This window comes from Miniopterus natalensis, chromosome 2 (assembly GCF_054644295.1).
Source record: "Miniopterus natalensis isolate mMinNat1 chromosome 2, mMinNat1.hap1, whole genome shotgun sequence".
NCBI lineage: Eukaryota > Metazoa > Chordata > Mammalia > Chiroptera > Miniopteridae > Miniopterus > Miniopterus natalensis.
In genome coordinates, this window is record NC_142082.1 from 47,413,662 (window position 1) to 47,424,219 (window position 10,558).

At 33.3% G+C, this 10,558-nt stretch overlaps 1 pseudogene; it reads right to left on the minus strand.

Annotated features, from left to right (window-relative positions):
• Window positions 1–2,316: 2,316 nt before the first annotated feature.
• On the minus strand, window positions 2,317–2,421 carry LOC148093676 (U2 spliceosomal RNA; annotated as a pseudogene).
• Between the last annotated feature and the right edge of the window lie 8,137 nt (window positions 2,422–10,558).

Sequence of the window (10,558 nt, forward strand, 5' to 3'; positions counted from 1 at the left end):
TTCATAAACTTTATGCTTTATCATTCTCTCAAGAACTTTTTTATCTAAAGAGGATCACTATAAATGGGTGTGGGTGTTAAAGACAAGGCCTCCAGATGGGAAATATTTTTTTCTGAAGACCATCTCTAGAACAAATATGTTATATGCATACTACAAATAACTTCACACACATATTTGAAGGCTTGTTATTCATATAGATTCTTTACACATTTTCTGAGAATGGTGCTTGCAATGAAGTCTAAGGGTTTTTTTCTAATTATATACATTTAATGGAAATACAAAAATTGTATTTATCTCTCTAGGTAAATACCTGTAATTTGAAGAAGTGTTATCAGCATAATTATCTTCATAGTTCATATGGTTCACAGATGTGCCGCTATTAAGTTCTTAAATCATCTGTCAGCCAGCCATGTCCATTGCTTGTGATAAAAAATGCAATGAGTACAATGGAAATATTACCATGAAATGATTCAGGTATTTATATTATTTTATTTATTTATTTTTAAAATATGTCTTTATTGGTTTCAGAGAGAGGAAGGGAGAGGGAGAGAGAGAGATAGAAACATCATTGATAAGAGAGTCATGATTGATCAGCTGCCTCCTGCACGTCCCCAACTGGAGATCAAGCCAGCAACCTGGGCATGTGTCCTGATGGGGAATCAAACCACAATCTCCTGGGTCCTAGGTCGATGCTCAACCACTGAGCCATGCCCGGCTGGGCTGATTCAGGTATTTATTACATTGGTGATCTTCCTTTGAAAATAATCTTGTTTCCTAATTTTCAAACACAGGCTTTATTAGCATATTGTTTAATGCATAACGAACTTTCCACTATTACATTGAGATTTTGGATTGCTTTATAAACATTTTGTGGAATTTCTCCTTATTGTGAAGTTTGAAACATTTCCACATATTGTTCTTATGTGTTAATAAGAAGTATTTGATTTCTTCCTGATTTCCTATCACATCATTTTGAGAGTCATTTCAGGCCTATTAATCAAAATATGTTATACCATGGGGACTTTTTTAAAAAAAGATAGTTATTTTGTGAATATATCAAGTCTGAAATCATACACAGTTGTATGAATGTGAATCAGGAAGACATGTGATGTCTCTGAGCAGTACTCATTATATCCCTCCATCAACAAAATACGATGCTCATCAACAGCTGAAGCTTCTTTATGTGTGCCTTTTTGTCTGGCTGGAAAGTATTATTTCTTTCCAATCCTTGTATCTCCCTGATACTTACCATTTACTATATTTCTCTTAAAGCCTTATTTTTGGTGAGCATTGAGAGAGCATAATACTTTCTTTGTGACTCTTTTCTATAAGGAAGTCATTTCAACTATTGATCTTGATCATTCAGTGAATGTAGACTTTCTTGGATACCACTCAATGGATGTTTTTACTTACCTAGGTCCTGTGTTTTAAAAAATAAAAATGTAATATTAATTTATCCTCTAAAAGCTTACACATATGGGGCATCTGAAGGGAGAGCAGTACATGAACAGACATGAACAGATGCATTACCTTATCTAAAAAGTAAATTTACTGAGGAATGTACAAGAAATCCAACTTGGGGATATCAAATCTCATTGATACCTAAGAACAAAGACTTTTTAAAGTAAACTAAAGTGAGGAACAGAAATTTGTTGCAAATAGTGAAAAGAATAAATATTTTAACATTCATTGTGAATAAATTAAATATTATTGTAAAAAACTGAATATATTCTTCATTTAATAATATATGTTATATTTGCATTAAAGTCTGAATCTAGTCTGATTATCTGTTTGAATTTTTTAACATTGCAATGTAATACTGTGATATCAAGACTTGCATTTCATATTTTATTTTTTCATCAAAATCATAAAAGGAACTATTATTTTTTCAAAAATAATCAGATATACCAGTTGTCTAAAGAACCTTCTTTTATCATTTTCTTTCTTGGATCTAGCTGTCATTTTCACCAATTTTTTCTTCTTCTTTATTTTACTGTGATTTTTAACACTTCTCTATATAATTGATGAGATTGTATTTTTTGGCTGTATTTGCAATTTTCCTTTGCAATTGATTTACACTGCATATTTATTGCAAATTCCACAATCAGCAAGAAACTGATTCACAAACAGAATGACGTTATAAGTAAGGAACAGAATCTAGAGGTGAAAAAAAATTTTTTGGAGCAAACAAATTTAATAAGTTGTAGTTAAAAATACTTGCTTGTTCTGATTTGTTTTGAATCAATACACCACAAGAACTCAAGTAAGAAATCCTTGAATAATTAGGATGCTTGTAACTACAGAGAATAAAAAGTAGTAAGGTAAGTCAAGGGCAAGGCAGGAGATTTTTAAAGGACACAAATATTAAACTGATAAGAACAGATATTACACTCGATCTTAGTCAAAAGGCCCAGAAGGGATAAGGCAGTCAGAGAAAGACAATTACCACATGATGTCACTCATATGTGAATCTAATGAACAAAATAAACTGATGAACATAATAGATCCAGAGACATAGAAGCATGGAACAGATTGAGGGATCTCAGAGGGAAGGCAGGGCTGGGGCAATGGTGGGGAGAGATTAATCAAAGAACTCCTGTGCATAAATGCATAACCCATGGACACAGACAACAGTGTGGTAAAGGCCTGGGAGTGGGGCTGGTGAGGAGTGGAGTCAGTCAATGGGGGGAAAAGGGACAATGCTAATACTTTCAACAACAAAGATACTTTAAAAAAAATATGTATATTTTATTACAACAGAATGAAAAAACATTGAAGTTTCCAGTTGGGAATGACTTGATCAAACTGAGTTTAAGATAGAGACTTTGTTGACAGCAAGAACAATCAACCAAGTGAGGAAAAACTGAAGGAAAAGAGGCAAGTTACAAGGTTACAGTAATTATTAAGGAGGGATGGTTTATTGGTCAGGTTGACTAATGAAATTAACATGAATTAACCATCAAAGTGGTCAATCAGGGCAAAAACTAAATGACCAATCTAATATGTAACAAAGAAGCAAAATAAGCAATACTTATTAATTGACTATATGTCAAAAGTTTTAAGGAAGAAAAAATTAAAGGCAAATCAATTTCTGATTTGGGAGATTAAAAGATGATAAAGCAGAGGTTGAAAAATGAAGACTGGACTAGAAGGGACAGATTTACGGTAGGCATGAGTAGAATCTAAAATGCCTGTGGTAAATATAAATGAGGCTGTGCAGCAGAAAATGGCCATATGAATCTGAAGCACATTGCTGGGGATTTGTATGTTTGTTGGCCTTTGTTTGGTAAGTATTATTGGAAGTGAAGTAAAGAAAAGAAAATACTAAAAGTGATTTTTAAAAATTGGTTGAAGTGGATATATGTACAAAACAATAAAAATAAAGTGGAAATAATACTTTAGAGAAAGGCAATGAGCTTCTGATTTTTTTTATAGGACATGCAAATGGAGGCAATCTGAAAAGATGGTGATCATCTCAAAATTTTGCTGAAAAGTATGTCAATCTAAGCTGGATCTAGAATTAGTTAACATTTGAAATATAAATAGCAGTTGAAGCAATGATAATAAATTTCTTAAGGAACTTGTATAGAAAAAATGGTGAGTAGAATTTTAGAAATAAAATTAAAGGAATGATAAAGAATGGTGTTAAATAAGGTTTACATAAGAAATCCAGAAGGAAGGTTAAAAAAAAAAAAAAAAAAAGCATAAATAGGATCAGTAAAGTATGTTTGGAAAGAATTCAAAGAAGAAAAGTATTCTGTACAGAGGCTGTGATTAACAAAATAAAACACATTCTAGATTTTTCTGTAAGGAAAAAGACATCTAATGGAATGACAAATCATGAGATCAATAATTATTTCATTGTGGAAATCTTATGTGAGAGATGAGAAAGAGCTTAGGTTGAAGTATGTTAAGCGGTCAGAGTAGATAAGAGGATGGTGCCTTCTATTTCATGAGGGTCATAATCGGGTGCAGAAACATGGGAGGGTTGTTTTCCCGGGGAAAGGCCTGAGCTGCTTTCTAGATTAGCTTAAACAGTGAAATAGCAATAAACCCAAGGCACTGAAAAAGGTTTTAAAGGGATGGGTATGAACTGACGTATGAAAATCAGTGGAGGAATGGGAAGAGAGAGAGAGCCTTCTAAGAGGAGTCAATGTGCATGTGTGTGTATGAGCGTGTGTGTTTATAGAATTAATTTTAGTGTAAAAATATTGAAACTGATGAAGTTCCTACCCAACAGATTAAATTTTCTTAAAAGAAGTAGGAGATGATTACACAGGAAAGTGCTCATATTAGTAGAAGAATTGGAAATTCACAAACATCATTGAAATGTATGAAAGGGCAAAAGGATTAGAGAGTAGTGCAAGTTGCCCTACACATATTATAAATCACTTATCTGAAGTCATCCAGCAGTACTGGAGTTGCTAATTGTTATTAACTTATTGAACATAAAGCTGAAAAGGTAGACTGCAAGACTGATTAAACTTTAGAATTTTTCAAAGATAATTTCCTCTCTTTCTCTTAACTAAATATCTGATATATGCCAATTTGGCATATACCAATTGCAAATAAATGAATCTCCAAAGAGGGCTGCCCTAAATGGTAAATCAATACTTGGCTTCATTTTTCTTGGACTCACTCTGCCTTCAGAGCAGAGGCAGGCACTAGCACTAGCCATGAGCAGGGAACAAAAGGAAGTCTAAGGTAATAGGCCAAACTGCATGTGCTGTGCTCTTGGGGGGCACCTGTCTAGGAGAAAAGCTGCTTCAAATTTGCCATCTAAAAACAGTGAAATGACGGAGGGCAGGAATCATCCTAAGGGTGAAAATTCCTGCCGTTTTTGTTTGTTTCTTTGTTTGTTCTCCTCTTAGAAATCAGAATAGAAACATAAAAGAGTCCAGGAGCACTTTTCCAAAATAGTGCTGTCTTCTGAGGGCTCTACCTTTATAATGAATGCCATTTTCTGTACAGAATGTCATTTTCTCACCAGAAGACCCTCAAAGCTGATTCCAAGAGTGTAAATGAAAGGTATGAGAATACAGAGTCAATGTTGATAAATAAAAAAGCTCAGGACAGGACCATCCGATTCATGCCCCCAACCTCTCTTCCTTCCTCCCTCCCTCCCTCCCTAGCTCCCTGTCTCCCTCCCTCCCTGCTTCTCTCTCTCTCTTTCTCTCTCTCTCTTTCTCTCTCTCTCTTCTCTCTCTCTCTCTCTCTCTCTCTCTCTCTCTCTCTCTCTCTCTCACACACACACACACACACACACACACACACACACACATGCAGGAGAGGTGCAGTTGGAGAGAATACCCAATTATTTTTTCGGATGGGATAATCTCCCATTTACTTTGACCACAAAAGCAGCTCTTCCTCCCTATACCTTAATAAATAGGACATTTAAATTTTCCTCTCTATGACCATTGGATATAGCTTTCCCAGAAGATATCTGGTTGGTTTTAGTTAGAATTACTGTCAGGTGCTTCTCAAGAGTTGAATAACCATTTGCCTCCAATGTGTTTGCGCACTGCTGACAGAAATGGCAGCGATCAGTTTAGCTATTGACACCATATGATGACAGTTCATACAAATTCCATTGCCCTACGCCTATGTGTTCTCTTTTCTCCTACAACATCTGTGCCTGGCATCCCATTTTATTTATGACACTGCCTGAAATGCATGCTTTCTATCATCTCTAGAACAGAACTCCAACTCTAATGTTCAGCTGCTAAAAATGAGCATGTCTCTATGTGTTATTTCCAGTGCACACCTATTCTGATTGTTTGGTGTTTGTACCATATTGGTAGTTATGTATTTAGTTTAAATTGCCTATAGCATGATGCATACATTTAGACTTATTTAATAGCTCATTTTCCTCCAAATGACCAACTTTTCTAGAATGTATTTTGAAAATTTTCTATGGTGAATAAAGGTTCCTCTGAATGTTACTCCTAGTTTTTATTAAGATACTACTATCACCTATGGTTCTATCACCCTTGCTTCCAAACACCACTTTCAAAATGTTGCTTTTCTATTATGTGTTAAAAATTCTGCTTCCTCTGAGTATCATGTTATGTGACAATTGCTTTCCCATGAGCTTCCAATATATTTGCCTCTGTTAAACCTTGATAATCCTTTAACAGCTTAAGCTCCTGCATTCCTTTCCTCTACTGTATTAAAACTCCTCTCATTAATATATGCTATTTGAACATCCCTGTGAAAGGGCCATCTGTCACAGAGCTTCTATTCCACTTCAATAACCCATATACAGTCTCAGGCTAGAGTTTTTTATCATTTAAAAATGAGTCATCTCTTAAATCACAAACTCAAACAAGCTATTTTCTAGTTACAACCTCTTAATTTGTAGCAGGTTTACTCAAGTACATTCTATTCAATTATTCTTTTGCTTCATCAGGTTTTCCATTTTCTAACATAGCTAGTCATATGCTATCCATCATCACCCTCATTTATTTAGTTGCATTCTGAAGAAATTTTTTAAATGATATACTCTGAATACACTTGATTATCTCACAAAATATTACACTTTTATCATCTAACTTTATATCAACTCTATTAAAAGACAACCATCTGTCTTATCCATATGCAGTAAGTAAGGTGTTTCTAAAGAAAACAAAATCTCATAAATTGGAATAAAACTGTGACTTAAATTGTTCATTATCAGTCTCAACCAGATCCTAAATTTTCTGGAGATCCAGACAGTGTACGTTAACATTTTGGATAGCATCTGGCCTAAGTGCTTTAGTCAAAACAAAGTCAGAAGCTTTAGTAAAAGTCTTAACCTTCACATATTGTGAGAGTTAAGAACCTCAATGCACTCTTTTATTGAGAAAAAATCCAGAGATCTAAAAATTCTGCTTATATTGCAGTGGGGAACATTCTGTAATTGATTTTCTTTTCATATAGTCTCTCATTATATCTCTTTAATTGACCACATATGTGGAAAGTAGAATAAGATCCCCCAAAGATGCCCACATCCTAATCTGTGAACTCTGAAAGACTCTGCAGATGGGATTAAGTTAAGAACATTGTAGGGGGAGATGTTTTGGATTATCTGAAGGGGTTAAATCTAATCACATGGATCATTAATATTGGAGGATATTCTCTGGCTGAATCCACAATCAGAGGGGGCTGTGACCAGTAAAATGGTCAGAGAGATCAATGTTACTGCCTTTGAAAATGTAGGAAGGCATGTAAGTGGCCTCTAGAATCTGAAAAGGCAAGGGACCTCCAGAAAGAACCCAGGACTGCCAAAATCTTAATTTTAGCCCACTGTGACCCATGTTAAACTTCTACAGAACTGTAAGATAGTAAATTTGTCAATTTTAAGCTACTAAATTTATGGTAGTTTGGTATAACAACAGTGGAAAGTTACTAAATATAAAAATGAATTAAATAAAAATGACCAAGTTTAGGTCTGATTAGCAATGTTACTTTAGCTCAATCACTGCTACATATCTGACTATAGAATTTTTGTGAAGATGCAAATTAGGTAACCCTCATGGGAAACTGATGAGATAGAGTGTCTGCATCACTTTTACTTTGACTCAAACTTTAGGCAATCAAATATCTGCTGTGATCCTGAAATGGTAACACATTTTCATTGCTATGGTTTTGTGAAATGTCTTAATTTCACAAAAAGTCTGACCTATTTATAGATTTTATATTTATAGTTATCCTGGCTTTTTGTAAATTTTTATTCTTCTATTTATATTTTAGAAAATGTTTATAAAATTTCTAATTACATATACAAATGGAGTTTTATTAAATATAATTGAATTTAAAAATAATTGGAAAAAAACAATGTTTATAATATCATATAACCCCACTATATCATGGGGTGTCTTTTCATTTATCCAGTTTTTCTAGTAATTTATTTTAAAATGTTTTAGAGTTTTCCAAATAGAGTCCTTATGAATTCTTAGGTTCTACATTCTTAGCATATTACTATATTATATTTACATAATATTATATTATATAATATTGTTATAATATTATATTATACTTAGTATTGTGTTATACTAAATATAATATAATAAATAGTATATTTGGATATCAAAACTTTAACTTTATCAAAGAATCAGAACTAATATAAGTGGTATAGAATAAGAGATTTACTGTAGATATGAACTTTTACAAAAGTTGGGGGCTGACTGAAAGATCTTTGATGGCAGTTGCTTCTGCATATGATATTGTGTTTGAAAAATCTATATGTCAATGAAGGCAGCAGCTATGAAGGAAGAATGGAGGTGAAATTGAAGAACAAACTGAAACCCATGAGGACAAACTAAAAGCATAAAGAAGGAGGTAGATCTTTCAAGGATGAAGAAGAGAATACTGACCTGCAAAAAAATGAACCTTCATGTGTCTCTCAACTCCACCAACCTCAGTGATGCAGGTGAAATTCAGGAGACCCTGGTATCCTCTGCTATGGAGCTGGAAATGTTTATGTACCTGGTCTAGTCCTTGTAGAATCTACAAGAGGAGATTCAGTTGTAGCTGGAATATCTATGGGCCTGGCTGGTACTCCACACCAACAAGGTGATTTAGCACATCATTGACAATGTGCTTGAGCTATCACTCTGCTTGGATACTGATATCTAATTTCAGAGCTTACCTTACTTTAATCTTCCAAGTCTCGTGCTAATTTCTATTAAGGTTTGCCATATTCTAGACTTAAAGAGAAATTTTGAAAAATATTATTCCAGCTTTGTTAGATTGGTTGAATACAAAGCCACATCAGTATCTAATCTAAAAAAAAATTATATTGCATTGGCTCTTTAATGATAAAGTAAAATAATATTGATTTTTAAATTGATCGTCTATGTATTATCCTTTTGAACTCTCATTAATTTTAAAGATGAAAGTGAGAATTGTTTATTCTGTGCTTTATTTTACAGATACTTCTCAGATAATGACTAATTATCTCACTTTCCCATCCTAACACCCATGTTATTATTTTTTTCTTTCCTTACAACATTGGCCAGGACCTGTTTCTGAATCATGATGATTCCTATCTCATTCTTAAATTTAAAGGGATTTTATTTTAAGCGTCTTGAGATAGAGAACTCTTCTGGATTTTCTGGCAACTCTAAATGTAATCATCTGTCCTTATTAAAGGGATTCCCAGGGAAATTCAACTACAGAAGAAGAAAGGTGATGGGATTTTCGAGGCAGAGATTGCAGAAATGAACTTTAAAGATGTAGGGAAGCCTATAAGCCAGATAATACAGTGATCTAGAAGCTGCAAAACGCAAAGGAACAGATTATTCTCTCAGAGTCTCCAGAATCAACAGCCTGTTGACACCTTGATTTCAGTCTAGTGAAACTAATTTTGGACTTCTATTCTCCAGAAATGTAAGACAAAACGTTTGTGTTGTTTAAAGCTACTACATTTGTAGTAACTTGTTACAGTAACAATAGGAAACTAGTATAGGTACCAGTGTAAGAAAGAAACGAAAAAAGAGCAGGCACAAAATTATATAAAATTACAGGTATGTTGTGCCAAGGAGCGCAGACTAAAGTCAAGTTAGCAAGTTCAAATAAATCAAAGAAAACAAAAAATATATTTTCAGTAGTTCAAACTGTTGGAAGCTAATGAAAAAAGTGTTTGCAGTACAGTGAAAGGGATGAGTCAAGGGCAAACTTCAGTCAGGAAGCTACAGGAACTTCTTAATTTGAGGATAGTTTCTTCTTAAATCTACTGTAAGAAATATAGGCTACATCTGAGATATAACTAAGATACATCTGAGAAGCAACTATTATTCTTAGTAAACAGCTAATTGGAGATAAACATCTCCTGATTCCTCACAAATTTCAGATGATTAAATTACCATATATTTCAAATATATGAAACATAAGTAAATCATAAAATGAATAATTAAAATATTAAAATTAAATAGTTTAAAAAGTATAAATCATAGAATTATTATTTTTAAATATTAACAATTAGCAAATTAAAAGTTATCCATAGAAATAAAAAAGTTATTGCAAAATGTTAAAGTAACATGAATTTAGAGATGAAAGAACTGGAGAGGTGAGGGTGTGCCCTTAATCTCTAACCTTTATCTCTGTTCTCTAGTGAATAAGCATACATTACTTTTCAGGAAAAAATAATCTTGCAATTAATAAGAACTCTCTCCAAGGGTACCCTAGTTAAGCATTTGGAACCTGAAATACTTGGACTTCTACTAGGTCATATGAACTCATGAAATATGAATGCTAATGATTATGCCCGTGTGTGTGTGTGTGTGTGTGTGGTTGATCCTGAATATTAATTGCTTTCTTCTGCTTCTCAAAGATGTACAACTAAAACCATTCCAAAGTCTGATAGAAACTTTCTACAATTATTTTTATTGAAATGTTATTTTTGCTTATGGAATTTTAAGTTGTAATTTTAAACTTCAGTTTAAATATTTAGAACCATGACAATAAATCTGTAAAAATTTAAAAACATCTCCCAAACAGAACACATAATGTACATATCTAAACCAATATTCACATTCGGAGAGAGAATTTTTTATGAAGTTAAGAGAACCTCAGC